The following is a 15,970-nucleotide window of genomic DNA, read 5'->3' as shown; positions in this document are numbered from 1 at the left end:
ATTGAATCTGTTTAAGAGGATGCTGATTTATTTTAATGGTCATTTTGGAGGCTGTATTTTGTGGTGCTGTTGAACTGTACTGGGTTATACTGAGAGGTGTTCCAAATATCAACCTTAATTCATATAAATGTGTATATACATTTAGTATGTATATACACATTTATATGAATTAAATATTAAATAATTAAATGTATATATTTAGTATACACATTCTTGCCCTCTCTGTACAGGGAAAAGACCAAGAATGACCAGAAGATTCTAGAAAACATTAATGCAGTCAACTTCTGGTCAATAATGGAAGATGACGACCTGTATGCTCACCTGAGGGCAGAAACCGGTAAGGTGGTTGAGCTTATCTCCAGAGACCACAGACGTCATGGGATATCTGCCAAGAATATTCCCAAAAACATCAATGATAACAGCTTATCATAAAAAGTGACAGACTGGATAGCCAGAAAGTGGGTTGATCAGACAGAGGACTCTTAAAGCTGTTAAGGATAACTTCTGAACATTATGGAGGATGAGGCATCCAAAGCTCATCTGAAGGGTGAGGCTCATAAAGTTGCAGATCTGAATGCCCATGGATTTAGGGCCCCACGGAAAGATATCACATTGGCCACCACCACAGGTGCCCCTGAAAATATAACACTGTGCAGACATGATCGCAACATTCTGCATACAGTGGAATTCAATATTTGATGAATGACTTATAACCGCCAATAGAAATGTGCTAAAGGCCACAGTTTAAATGTAATTTTAATGGTAAAATCCTCTTAACATTAATGAATAACTTAAAATAAATATAACTTAGATATACATTAACCTCTTAGTTTAAAATAAATTAATGTTATCATCTATTGAATGATATAACAAACAAAAGAATAAAATCAGATCTTTGAATTAAGTATACATACCAACTAAAAAAGCAGACGTAAAAGTGGAAATGGAAAATAGAAAGCAAAATGAAAATGGAAATGAGCCCGTGGGCATCATGTGTGTAGTGATCCAATGTCCATAGCCATGCTATTTAACACTTATCAGTGGCCCGTGCTCAGCATTACTCACCAAGAACCCAGTGCTTAGCCTACTTGATGGCAAAGTCACTTATCAAGTCTTTGAAGTCCAGCTTTGTAGCCAACTGACTTTCACTGGACACCATGGCAAGACTGCAAAGCCTGTCCTGGGACATAGTGGGTCATAAAAAGTTTATTTTTAATCGGTTTTTGCTTACTGAAAGCTCTCTCTGCACCACCAGCAGTCACAGACAGTTTGCAAAAAAAATAGGTGAAAAAAAGCAGACCTCTCAAAAAAGGCTTTAGAGCTGCATCTTACAAACTGCATTCACAAGACCAAGAGGGGACAAGTTAGGGGGGAAAGTGGCAGCATATGCATTGTTCAGGTGTCTTACTTCATTTTGAAAATCAAGTGTAAGACCTCGGGAATACTTCATGATCAGTGGTTGGGACACAGACGGGACTTTATCATCACTAATCTGCCCAACTTTCAGAACAGCAGAAAATGTTGCTACAATTTTTGCAATGGTGTGGAACCTTGTGTCCAAGTCACTTATAAAGTTGTCCATAGTAGTAAAAAAAAAAAAACCACACACACACTGTCCTGAGCTGTCTCCTCTTGAGAGGTCTTATCATGGAACTTTCTTCCTTTTACTCTGGTGACTCTGTTCCTTGCTAAATTGAGGTGCAAAATCCAATTGTGTAGCAATCAGTGTTGCCTTAGACAGGAGATAATCCCATCAATCTCTAAGAGCCTCTCTTCCTTTAAGGTGCTGAATTTGGCTGCCTCTATGTCAAGTGAGATTTTTCCTGACTAGAGAATCACATTCCTATCCTAAATTCATTGCAGTGCGTCCAGATAGGCAATGAGGATGACAGTAGCTTTGAATGACATAAAGTAGTTCTTTAGCCCACATGTGCCTGATCTTGCCTCACCACTGAGACTGCATGTCATGGGTATGTTATGAAGGGCTTTGATGCTACAAGGTAGGTGTTTTGCTACGGGTTTAACAGTGTCAATCCTTGCACTCCAGCGGGTATCAGAGAGGCAATGCAAAGAGCACCCTGTTTTCTTTTTGTAGATGGCCCACCACTCTGGGCTGGCAATAACAAGTGTGCAAAGGCCATTGACATGGCCAAATGTTATTACTAATGGGACTGACTCTGCAGCATCCACACCTAAAAGATTTAAGGTGTGGGAGGCACATGGTGGAAATTTAGCCAGACGAGTTTTCTTTAATATTTGGGCTTGGACTCCCTTGACTTTCCCTGACATGTTTGCCCAATTATCATATTCCTGCCCTCTGTAATCTCCACTGTCTATCCCTTGGTCATGAGGCACATTTTCAATCATCTCTGCTATCTCACTTCCTTGTCCCTTGAATTCAAGAAAGCACTCAGTGATCTTATATCTTATGAACACAGCATTCTGGAAGGAAACTACTATTGTGGATGTCATCAAAGTCTTAGGTTTCCCCCCTGAAAGGTAAATTCCTTGATGCCAAGTACAGTGTTATTTCTAGGATTCCTTGCCAGAGAGCTCTATTTTTCTCAGTTTCTGATTGCATCAGCTTCTGCATCTGACAGCCATTACAGATTGTTGCAAATTCCTCCACTTCAAGTAGTGGTCTCTGTTTCCCTTATTCCTCTCATGGTTTTTGGAATTTATCATACATACAATATCCCTTCAAATTGTACATTTTATGTCCATGTTTACTGCCCAGTGCACTAAGGGAAGGTCTTTTTTGTTCATGAGAGAAAAGCAAAGATGAGATTCAATATGGTACTTTAGTACTTTTGCAATGAACTAACCAGTCTCTCTTCACCTCTTCTTCCCCATTAGCTGACTTTGCATACTGCAAGTATTCTGAGGATGGCTTTCCCTCTGATTCCTGTGGCATTTCTATGTCTTTATCTCTTATGGCCAATTTCCTAACAATAGTCTCCCTGTCCATATCAGTTATTTTTGCTTGCCACAAACCTGGGTCATCTGATAGAAGACTCTCTTCTTCTGAATCTCCTCCACAAACTTGCCATCTACAGTTCGTTTTTCAACATCCTCACTTTGTCCATCTCTTTCTGTGCACTTTCTCTCATTTGCTCCATCCTCATCATCTGCATTGTTGCTGCTGGCACTCAGGTGGTCTTTCAACTCTTCCTCCACTACCACACTCCTTCCTGACAAAACTGTATCACTGGAAGAGGGTCCTTGCTCTGTAGAGAGTACATGATACATATGATAATATAACGTATAATGTAATATCGTTTGTAAAAAAATCATAACCAAAATTTCAGATTTTGTTGACTTAAATTAACTGCGCGCACCACAGAAAACATTAAACAGCACTAAATCTTGAAGAATATTGACTCAAGTTACCTCTAGTCTCGTATCACCACAACTAGATATAAGTGGAGTTTTGAGCTGATTTATCCAAGTTTCACCACTCCTGACAATCGGAGGTTTGGGACCTTGGTGAGGGTCTTACAGATTACTGATAACAGACTGCTCATCGGGGCCAAACATGTTTGATATTTAGAAGTTAAAATCGGGTTGATTACGATTATGATTATGTCAGTCCTGGAGCAGTTGACAGTGTTGCCAAGCAACAGTAGACGTTCTAGCCCTTAAGGCTAACATTAGCTAGCATATTACTGTTGACAGATATTAAAACTGACAGTTAAAATTTCACCTCCAGTTCTCGCTGAAAAATAGAACTTGGTAGGGGTATGGGGAGATAGGGCTGAGCCTGAAGCTGCATCTGTTGGGCCTGGCACCAGGCAGGGACAACTAATTTAGTATGAACAGCTTGCTAAAAGTTTGCCTAAACTGATGGTACAGAGGCTCTCTGGATGTTTACTTTTTGCCAAAAACAAGAAAAATAAACCATTAGTTTTATTAGTACCTTGTAAATAAAATATTCTATTAATGATAATAGGTTAATAATTTGAAAAAATTCCACTCTTTTTAATTCAATATGATACTGAAACATTCTGTTACAATTTTAAAGATACCGATACTGATCATTTCCTAATTGGGTATGTGATTTTTCAAAATAATGATAGAAAGAGATCATTACACTTAAAGGCCAGTCATATGACACATACTGGCCAATCAATTACAGATTTATTACAAAAGCAACTATAAGTTCTATTAATTAAAAATGTTTGTGCTAATAAGTGTAAAAAAATAGTCTAATATTTTACAGAATTATTATGATTAAATAAAAACTGGCCATTCACTTTGTACATATCCAACTGTTTAGGCTTCCTGAAAGCAAAGTTCATAAAAAAAAACCTCATTAATTTTCTTGCATTCTGACATTTCTTCAGAAATCCAAAAGGAAAGATTTGGGCATTTTATTTACTTAATTTTGATTGTTTATTAAGATTAACTAATCTTTTTAAGCCTACATGAAAAAGCAATTTATCTTTTTACATGAAGAGTTAAACTTTGTAAAGAACATTTACCACTTCCTAATAGCAGTGTTTGGGGAAAAATTTTACATTTTCCTACATTCTCACATTTCTTTAGTACACTGAAAATATATCTTGGCATTTCAATCTAGTTCTAGATTGGTGTTCAGGAAAAGTAACGTGTAAACATTTTTAGTTTTAAACTGATTTCTGAGCACTGGAAATGTGCTCTCATTTTTTTTTTCCACCAAAGCAAAGGATCTTCATTCTTTGGGATCACTTTTCCTTCCATGTATCTACAAATTTCAATGCATCCATCTGTGTTTGCTATGCGATTTCCTTGAAAAGCCATTACACCTGTGTCAAACGCTTGCCATAATCCTCTCTTGGATGTACCATTCTTTTCAGTGTTTGCAGCGGGTGACCCTTGTGACACTGACAAGGCTGTTCCCATAGAGCCGGTTGATGCAATAACAGAGGGTTCACTGGTTGTTGCCTGTCCATCACAACTGCCCAGGGCTTGCATCTCACTGATGAGCTACAATTTTAGGTTTCCCAATTTCCAGTATCACGAGAGACAATGTCTTTGAACCTAATGTCCAAAAAGTTTCTGTCTACAAGAATATAATTGTACTCAATGTTTTAAGAGTTTTCCCTGCATTGTGTTCCATCTGTGAAGCCAGAGTGTTACCCTCCTGCCAGCAGATATGTATGCTCTTTGGAGAAGACAGACCAGAGGTATGACTTTAGAAATGGTTACATACTGCTCTGCTGAACCTTTCCTAGTGGCCTTTTCAAAGGGCCTGAGGGCTTCAATGGCTTGGCCGATATGGGACCATTCTCCCTCATTCAAGCACTAGGTGTTTCTCCCAAGAAGACAAAGTGCTGTTATAACGGCTTGTCATTGTTCATACAGTCTGACCAGCATGTAAAATACAGATTTCCACCGCATCTCTACTATTTAGATTAGTCTGTGCTCTGGCAATTGCAGCTGAATTTGTACTTCTTTTAACTTTTTTTTTTTAACTTTGGTGCTATGTTGGAAGAATAGAACGATAGCACCACATTTTTCCAGGATGAGCTCCAAAACTCGTGTCAGCCTTCACAACTAAGTTGAGGCTGTGCGAAAAACAAGAAATGTGTTTACATTGGCTTTTCCACACAGCTGAGACCATATTAGCTCAATTTTTCGTAATAACAGCACTGACTTTGCTGGTAATGCCTGAGTCATCAGATATTTTTGTGAGGAGTTCAGATATATTGTTTGCTGTGTGCTGTGCAGCTACATGGACTGTCTCAAGAGTGCAAGCCTGCATCTGCCTATGTCCTGATACAGTCAAATAAGTTTCAGTTGTTCTTGCTGTCCACATATCACTTGTTAAAACCACCCTGCACACAGATCTTTGGACTTTCACCAGACATCAAGCATTTCCTAGCAGGGATTTTGTATCGGGGATCAACCACCTTCATAAAATGACCTAAGCCTGCATTCTAAACCATTGAAACAGGTTGCAAGTCAGTAACAATCATCTTAGCTAATGTTTCCGGCTCTTTGGGAGTCATCTGAAAAGGATTAAGGTTTCCCTTTACAAAAGGGAAGCTGAATTCTAATTGTCATAATATTACTATATTGCACAAACTATAATATATAATAAGAATGAAAATAATAGCTATAATATATAATATAATAATTTATATAAAACTATATTAGAATAAAAATATAACTAAATTATTATTCTAATAAAATTATATTTTAAAATTTTTATAATGAAGATATAACTATATTTTTTATACTGATTACCCTCATGTGACAACAAAATTTAAAATGAGATTGTGGTGATGATGTTTAGACAGACACGGCAAAAATAGTAACTAACAACATTGCTACCTGTACCTGGAATTGCATTGCCTCCCTGATAACTCTCCTGCCACATATTTTGTCAGACAGAAGATGGTGCAGGAGATTTGGATGTATGGGCATCTTCTTGTTTTTGTTTAGCCTCCATATAACTTTCAAATGTTGGAAGAGATTACTCATGTTGCTGCTGGGTTGCACTTTCTTGTCACAAACAGTGAATCTTGCTGTATTATGTAGGTGAAAAGTAGCACTACACCACTCTACATTTCCTTTCTGCCATGCTCCATCTCTCACATTTGATGCCGTTTGCTGAAGTGTGACTGTGCTCGGCTGCATGCTAGGCTCTCACAGTCATGTGACATGGGCCAGCTAAATATGTCAGGGCTGTTTCGGCACAAATGTTAAACAAAAGTACTGAAAATGTTTGGAAGTGATGCAGTCACCCACATTTTTTGTATTTATATAAAAATTTTTGAAGGAATGGATACCAAACGAGTAGCTTGTAAGTATCAAAGTATCGTCCCCGCAGTTTCGATTAATCCTATATGCCAGACACTGGAGGGCAGCTAACGGAGTCCATCAGCTTTGAGGCCAGCTTCAGTTTATTGCATGAACATAAAATATGAAAAAATAAGAATGTTATTTATATTTATTTGAATAAAGAAACCAAGGATCCAAGGATCCTGATGAATTGAACTAAATATGAGAATGAGGTAGGGGGGATTATTTAAAATAACCCACTATAACTGTGAAACTGTGAGAGACTGATTAATACCCTATAGACATTGCTTATTTGTTCCCTGTCTGCCATTGATGTAATACAATAGTGTGAAAGACATCGAGCCATGCTTTACTTGGAGTGCATAGAAGATCACGTCTGCATGACTCATGTCCCAAGCCTCTCAACTAATCTCAACAGCTACTTAAAGGTAAACTTGTCCTTAGAAAAAGCTTTCATGCTTTCATGTTAAGAGAAATGCAACACAAATCCTTGAATTGTCCAACAGATATCTCAGGACAGATGAGCCCTGTAAAAGAAGAATGATTGAGGATGTGTGAATTTATCCACTGGCTACCAGTCCTCTCTTTTGACTCCTCTCTTAATTATACCCTCTCTTTTCTACCTCAACAAGTCAAAAACATGTTTCTATTATCAGATTATCCCTCCCAGATCCAAATAAGACTGTGCAACTCGGGCTTGACTTTAATTTAAATGTGGAGAAAAAACATATGCACTCAAGGGTTTCAGATATTAAATATGGCTGCTCTGAGTGGGTTTACTTTGTAGTTGATAGTAGATGGTTATCATGTAATATTGATGGCAGATTTCCCAGAGAGTTTGTTGCCTGTTTCTGCTGGATGCTCTCTCCTTGGTAAAAAAGGAGCACAGCTACAGCATGCTAAATAAAAAAACATTTTCCCAATACAGTATACCTTAACATCATAAATTAATTGCACCCTGCATGACCAAAAACACAAAACTCGCAAGAAACCTCTAACTACACAACTCTACATTTCCTACAACCCAGACCTTAGCAGAGTGGGTAAGGACTGGGTTGTAGGGTTATATAGTACACAAAAGAGAAAAAAAGAAAACAACAAAACAAAACAGCATAAGCAGATGCCAGTTTTCATCTGGGTTGATGATTTTTGTTGTGATCCATTAACATTTTAGCCTCCATTGTCTTTACAAGCCCCAAATATTGGTATTATTCCTTCACCCTGCAGTGCTACTCTCTTTGTACTCTTAATAGTAAAACTGAGCAGTACACAGTATTTGTTACTAATACCATCAGTGTTTATAAAAATAAAAGCTGTGAAATGTCTCCCCCTCTGCGGGATTTAATCTTATAAACTCTTGATTTTTACCCTGCTTTGCCTTATGAATTTACATAATTAAACAGGGAGCTGAAACACCGTGTTCTTCATTTGAGTACTGTGGTACTTAGAATGTGAACTGAGAGACAGAGCTTTTCTAAACAAATAACACACTCTGGTTCTTACTATAATGGTAGTTTAGCAATTTTAAAACACATGGAGCTGCTATATTAATTTATCAAATGATTGACATGCCTGTAAAAATATAGTAGTTGAGAAAACTCAACAAAAAGAAGTTACTAGCTGCAGAGCCTTTTTGAGTTTACTCATCTTTCAGGCCAGCTGGTTGTATCAGCTCAGTTAAAGAAGTTATATTGTTTTTAAATCAAACTTTGATTTTACGTTTATCAAACTTAAAATAACTAGTCCTTTCTACAGATCAGTACTTATTTCGATAACTTGAAAGTTTAAAAATAGACAAAATTAATAAGTGAAATTAAAAGAAATTGAGTTAATCCGACAACTGGTTAAAAATTTTGTATTTATTTTCCACTAGTAAAGAGAGATTCAGGTTTGAACTGTTTTATTGTTATTATAAACAGCTATAAAAGTAAAAATCAAATTTGTTACTTTAGTTTGTAACTGAAAATAACTTTAGGCACTTGTTTACACAAGTAAGCAACTGTTTTATGTTTTTCTGTAGATCCAATGGTCTTGAAAATTACTCAGCACATATGAACTATTTTAAATAGGATGGCAACCTTGCCATGCACTAGGCTGTCACACCAAGCAACCATCAGACCCACCAATGTCCTGTCAACAAAATGTAATCAGGTTTAGAAAATGAGATTAGAGACTGCACTTTACATATCTGATTTGATTATTTCAGCAGAGGTGCTGGATGTGGTGACAGGCAATAATTCACTTAATGGCAGCCCTACGTCAAAAATATGCCTATAAATAGCCAGAGCATATGTTAATTAATCTTATGCCAGGATAACTGTATATTAAGTAACCTATTAGATTTGTGCCAGCCTGCTGCATCAGAACTTCATGATGCTGATAAATCAATAAAAACAGGAAAAAAAACAGTGATACTACACAGTGTGTTGCAATGAGGTCAGCATCTGGAGTGAGGACACAGCAAGATTAAAACTGTCCAAGTGTCCAACTGCAACTTGGCAACTGTCAGAGCAGTCAAATAATCAGGTGTAGTAATTTAGAACTAGTCATGCTTTACTTGTAACATTTTACTGTCAGATAGATTGATATTTGTCTTTGCATATACTCTGAAATGCTTTATTTTTTCTGCTTTTTTCATTCTTCTTACAGTATACCAGTAGCCAAAAAGAGACCTGCAAACAAGAATAATTTGGAAGATGCTATAATCACAAAATAGTTACTTTGGGTTTTTTACTCTACGAACACTGTAAATCTAGATGTTTTTGGACAGTTACACATTTTTTTCAGGCCCCATGCTTCAGCACATTCAATCTGAGAAAAAAAAAAGGATACTACATTAAAGTGCCAAGTTTCAGCTTTAATTTGAATGGGGTTACATCAATATAGAAGGAACTGTATGGGAGATATAGGCCTGTTAGCACAGTGCCCAAAGTTTAAGTGTTCAAAAGTAATTGGACCCGTGGCCACTACATGATTCTTGGGTAGCTGCGTTGTTTCTGTGCTAGTTCATGCCAAAAAAAAAGCTCACACATGGCTCAGGGTTGCCATTTCGATTGAGCGGGAGTTGTCTGTTAACTTGCGGGGTGAAGAAGTGACCATGCAAGTGAAGAAGATAATAATTAGGCTCAAAAAAGCAAAAATCTATCAGAGAGGGTAGTTGGTTTGCCAAAATCAACAGTTGGGTACATTCTAAAAAAGCAGGTGTGTACAGTAGAACCAGAAATTAGCAAACAACCTGGTAGAGCGAGGAGCACAAGTGTGAATAGAGGAATGGAAAATCATTTGCATGGTAAAGAAAAACCCATTTATGACCGCACAGCAAGTCAAAAATGCTCTCCAGGATGTAGGCGTACATGTTTCCTTGTCAACGATAAAAAGAAGGCTTCATGACCATAACCGCAGGGAATTCACCACAAGATGCAAACCCCTGGTATTGATGATTTCACTGCTGGGAGAAGCAACAAGAAGAATGCAGAGCATTACAGGAGCATTCTGTGTGGTCAGATTCAAATACATCGAAACTCATTGTACGACATTTCATCATTCAGTAGGACAAACATCCTAAACAAAGAAAAGCAAAGAGCTTTTGAGGGTGATGATGTGAAATATCCCAGATTGGCTGAGTCAATCACCTGATCTCAGTTTGACTGAACAGCATTTCACTTGGTAAAGACCAGACTAAAGGCAGAGAGACCCCACAACAAGCAAGAGCTGAAGGCGTGATGGTGATGCTCTCTGGGAGAGCATCATCAGGGAAGATACAAGGTGTCTCCGGATGTCTGTGGGTCAAAGACTTCAGGCAGCCATTGACTGCAAAGGATTTTCCACAAAATATTACATATGATGATTTTGTTTGACTTCATATGTATCTGTCCAATTACTTTTGAACCCCTAAAATGTGGGCACTAAAGGGCTATATCTCCCGCATTGTTCTTTCTATATTGATGTAAACCATCTCAAATTAAAGCTGAAACTTGGCACTTGAATGTAGTAATCCATAATTTAATGTCAAATTGAATGTACTGAAGCTCAGAGCCTTAAAAACAAAAAATGTGTAACCATCCAAATACTTACGGTCTGGCCTGTATGTATGCATTAATGTACATGTGCACTATAGATTATCAAGGGTGTCTCAGACACATTGCATGTTCCAATATATGTGTCTGTTCTGCTTTGATTATTATTATTTCTTGCATGTTGTGTTGATGGCTGATGAAGTAGAAGGGTTTTGGAGATTGGGATGGTTTGCGATAGGGTAGGACAATTTGTATTTGCAGCATGATGTAATGCAGTCTTTAAACATATATTCACATGGTATGTTTAAATCAACTGTTTTGCATCTACTTTACATGATGAACTCATGGAAAAAATTAACTGTTAACTTCGACTCTATTAACCCTCTAAAAAAGAATATAATAAAACAAAAGAGGTTAGCTCTGGTTTAACTTCCAAACCCGATTAAAGTAAACAACCCAAAAACTTGAAAGAACATGGCATTGTACCAAACTGGTAGAATCCCGCTTAGCCTGGCAAGATTTATTTTATATATATATAGTGCTTTCTTCTTAAATTCTAAAGATATCCTTCATGGAAATGAATGGAAAAAAAAAAAAAGCCATACATAGCACTACATGTGTGTGTTGTATGCTCTCGGCAGTGATGATGACTTGATGATTTTTTAAATAAAAAAAATTCTAAATATTAGAAATTCATCACCTCCTGCCTGCATCAGCATCGGGTAATCTAATCAAACACAGGAACAAAAAAATCAAAAAAAACCTTATATATATATATACTTTTTCTCCCATTGACCTTCACCAGCTAACTTCAACAATTTCTTCATCTAAACCATCAACCTGTTTCTTAGACCCCATCCCAGTTAGGCTGCCTCAGGAAGTTTTACCCCTAGTTAGCACTTCTTTACTAGTTTTAATCAATCTGTCTTTATTAAGAGGCTATGTACCACAATCCTTTAAAGTACCTGTTATAAGACCTCTTCTTAAAAAGCCTACTCTTGATCCAGGTGTATTAGCCAACTATAAACCAATGTCTAACCTTCCCTTTCTCTCTAAGATCCTTGAAGAAGCTGTTCCCAACCATGCTTTTGTTACTACTAGGCTCGTTTATTGTAAATCCTTATTATCAAGGTGCCCCAGCAAGTCTCTAAATATTCTCCAGCTGATCCAGAATGCTGCAGTGCGCGTACTGACAGGAACCAGGAAAAGAGATCATATTTCTCCTGTGTTAGCATCACTTCATTGGCTCCCTGTAAAATCCAGAATATAATTTAAAATCCTCCTCCTCACCTACAAAGCCCTTAATGGTCAGGCACCATCATATCTTACAGATATCAGGGTACCCTATTACCCCAGTATCACACCGTGCTCCCAGAATGCAGGCCTACTTGTGGTTCATAGGGTCTCCAAAAGTAGAATGGGAGGCAGATCAGTTATCAGGCTTCTTTACTGTGGAACCATCTTCCAGTTTCGGTCTGGGAGGCAGACACCCTCTCCATGTTTAAGAGTAGGCTTAAAACCTTCCTTTGTGATAAAGCTTATAGTTAGGGCTGGCTCAGGCTTTTCTTAAACCATCTCCCAGTTATTTTGCTATAGGCCTAGACTGCCAGGGGACTTCCCATGATGCACTGAGCTTGTCTCTACTCCTCTCCCTCCCCACCCATCCGCATTCATATCCCATTAATGCTTTTTACCAATTTTGGCTTCTTCTCTCCCCGTAGTTTTGAGCTTTCTAGTCTCTCTCCTCTCTCCTCCTGTCGCTTTCTGCAGGTATTCCTGCCTCTGGAGCTGCAGAGTCCAGATCTGTAACTGCAACCCACCTACTGCCACATGATCCTGCTCAACACCCACTGCTTCAAATATTATTATTGTTATATTTAGTCAGATTATTGTTATTATTATTAGCTCTATTATTATAATTATTAGTTTTACTATTATTATTTGGATTATTATACATCTTTATGTGGAACCTGCATTCATTCTGCATTCATTATGTGGAACCCCCCCCCTTTCTCTCTCAACCCAACCTGTTGAGGCAGATGGCCTCTGTCGCCAAGTGCTTGCTCATGGGAGAACATTGGATCTCTGTGAATATAACTATAAAGAGTACGGTCTAGACCTGCTCTATGTGAAAAGTGTCCTGAGATAACTTCTGTTATGATTTGGTGCTATATAAATAAAACTGAATCGAACTAAATTATTAGCTAAATAAGTGCAAAAAGCGGCGATAATCAGCTGAAAACTCAGAACAAGTGAGTAAGTGGATCTTGAGGTGAGTCTCTCAACTGCTGTTTCCAGTGTCAAGAATGAACTCTTATGCTCAACTTTTAAGTCCACATGGATGAAAAATCCTAGAGGTGCTCAGAATCATGGGGAGTATGTAACATCATGAGTGCCATAACCAACTAAGCAGATGATGAAAAGTATGTGTAAAAGTCAAAAGGTCCAGAACATGTAAGTTGACCTTTACATAGATTTCATAAACTTTTCTTCGTTCTATATGATGTTTAATTGTTGGCTGGCCAGGCTGTTGGGCCTGAAAGCCTAAACACCTCCTACCCTAAATGAACTGTTGCTTTATTTAGTGGTTTACAGCTTGTTCCCTGCCTGGCTTGGTCCAGTTAAGCTCACCTGAGTTCAAAGCATGAATAATCTAAGTGCAGAATGCTCCATTAAAAATCTAAAGTTTTTTAATGGAGTTTTACAGTGCATTTTGTCGACCGCCTCTATGCCTGCGCTGTCAGTGGATCCTAAAAAGAGTACATAACTGTAAAAAATGTACTGTACCTCGGGCATTGGTATGAGAATGCATGCTCACATGAACCCACCTACACATACACATACACACGCAAGCGTCTCAGGAGGAAGGCCACTGATCAGCAGAAAGCACATCTCACTGATGCCTGGTTAACCTGAATCCCTCTGTGTTTACCTGGCTCGGTGTGCATGAGTATGTGTGTGTATGTGAGTGTGTGTGTGTTCACATTTCGTTCTAGAAGACTGCCTCTGACTCTGTGCGAGGATAACGTGTGTGTATGTGTCTTTGTGTTTGTGTGTGTGCGTGTGTGTGTGTGTGTGTTCTTTGCCTGAACCAGAGATTTCTCCTCTGAGATGCTCTTTTTAGCTGATGAAAAATCACAGTGTGTGTGTGTGTGTGTGTGTGTGCCTTTGTACATGAGTGAAACTGTATACATATTACGTGTATGTACCGTATGTTGTATAAATTTTTATCCATACTTTCTCTCTACACCTTTTCTATGATTATGTTTTAGACCTTTCAATCACATTTGAATCTTAACACACTTAATATATATATATATATATATATATATATATATGTAGCATATGTATATTCTATGTATATGCTATATATATAAGTAGCACTTCTGAAATAAAATTGATACGTAAAAAAATTCAACAATGGCGTCAATCAAAATAAATACACAGTAGATCAATACAGCTAAGAATTCGGTTGAAGATCATGGACAAACATCTTGAGTTGTCAAATGGTTGTACAATTATATTTTATAAGTTTTTTTCTGTAATTTATAAACCTACAAATATGTTTGGCATCAGTTTTTTTTGTTTTTTGTTTTCATCTGGCAACCAGTGAGGACTATCTACCAACTGTTGTTATACCAGCATTGATGACAGCAACATTTTGGGCTGAAATCAATTCATTCAAAAGAATTGTTGTGATTTGTGGCTGTCACTTAGTGGTGAAGTAAATCCATGTAGAGATTTTGTGTAGATTTCAACTTAGCTGATCTTTGACATGCAATGCTGCACAAATGACAAACTGTCTTAACGGTACTCATTTTTTCTTTAAAGCAATTTGTGACTTGGTTAAAAAAATACTATCCAAATAAAGTTCATTATTATTATCGTAATATTATAAACCTTGTGACATGGTTTGCGGTCAGTCTGGAAACAGGAGTAAATCAAATGGGTAAACCCACTTTCCAGTAAGCAACTGAGAGCCCAAGTAGTCATTATAGCACCTAACTTCCAGAACCAACTATTTTAAGACCATGCTTAAATTAGAGCAAATTAGAGAAATTTAATGAAATAAATGAGAGAGAGAGAGAGAGAGAGAGAGAGAAAGAAAAGTAATCATTTGCTGCACAGCTACTTTCGATAAATTAGCAAATAACATCACTCCAGATAGCTGGCTCAATAACTGTCATTCAAACCTCTAGTCCTAATCATTATACTAGTAACAACCTGTGTTTGCTTGCAGTCTGAAAATAAATGCTGGACACAAGCTGAGACATTCTTTTGTATGTCAAGTCAACATCATTCAGTCCTGCAAACTCCAGGAACTTTGCAACACTGGTAATGCTGAAATACAGTTAAAGTTCATTATATCCAAAAAAGGTTTCAGGGCACACGCCAGGAACTTTTTGCAAGCAAATCCACCACATATTTCCCAAGCAAAATTACCCCCTTGTTCCCTGAGTGTAACATGCTAAATATTTACATTTTATACAGTTTAAGTACACAGTTGTTACAGTAATATGGGTTAATACCCAAGTCATACAGCAAATTGCTATACACAGTAAGTGATCATGACAAGACCTGAGGGGAAAACGACAATTTGCCTCATCTTTTCAAACTACAATGGAAAGTTTCAAGAATCAAATGAAACATTAACTTATTTTTTCACAAGCTACAGTTATCAGGCAGGGAGGCAGAGGCATTTGTAGACTGCCCAAAACAAACAGCCTGTCACGATCACTGAAAGTGGTAGTGTGGCTCATCAGCCTACACTGAAAATTTACAGGGGACATTTGTCTCAGTGTATAGGGTATAGAAGGCTCTATTCTTTGTTGTAGGAGAGTACTTGGGGACAGTGTTGACCACTCACAGTGGGGGGATAATAAAGATGTCTCTGTATGTATCTGTATCTGTATGTATAATTACAAACTGTATATTTAGAACTATAAAATTATTTGTTCAAAATAGTTTTTAAATTGTCCACCTGACTAAGAGGCTTTATTAATAGATTTTGACAGAAATTTGGTTATTTCTAACTTTGGGTTTATGTTGGTGTTGAGCTTCTTCAGCTGTCTTGAACGTGTCAACACCCGGCTGAGGTTAAACTCTGGTCTTTCCCCAGGCTCTGACTCTTTTCTTCAGACGGCCTCTTCTGTCAAAAACATTTTTTT

Source organism: Xiphias gladius, chromosome 8 (assembly GCF_016859285.1).
Source record: "Xiphias gladius isolate SHS-SW01 ecotype Sanya breed wild chromosome 8, ASM1685928v1, whole genome shotgun sequence".
In the NCBI taxonomy this organism is placed as follows: Eukaryota; Metazoa; Chordata; class Actinopteri; order Istiophoriformes; family Xiphiidae; genus Xiphias; species Xiphias gladius.
The sequence above is the reverse complement of the archived record's forward strand: the minus strand, read 5'-3'. Positions refer to the sequence as shown.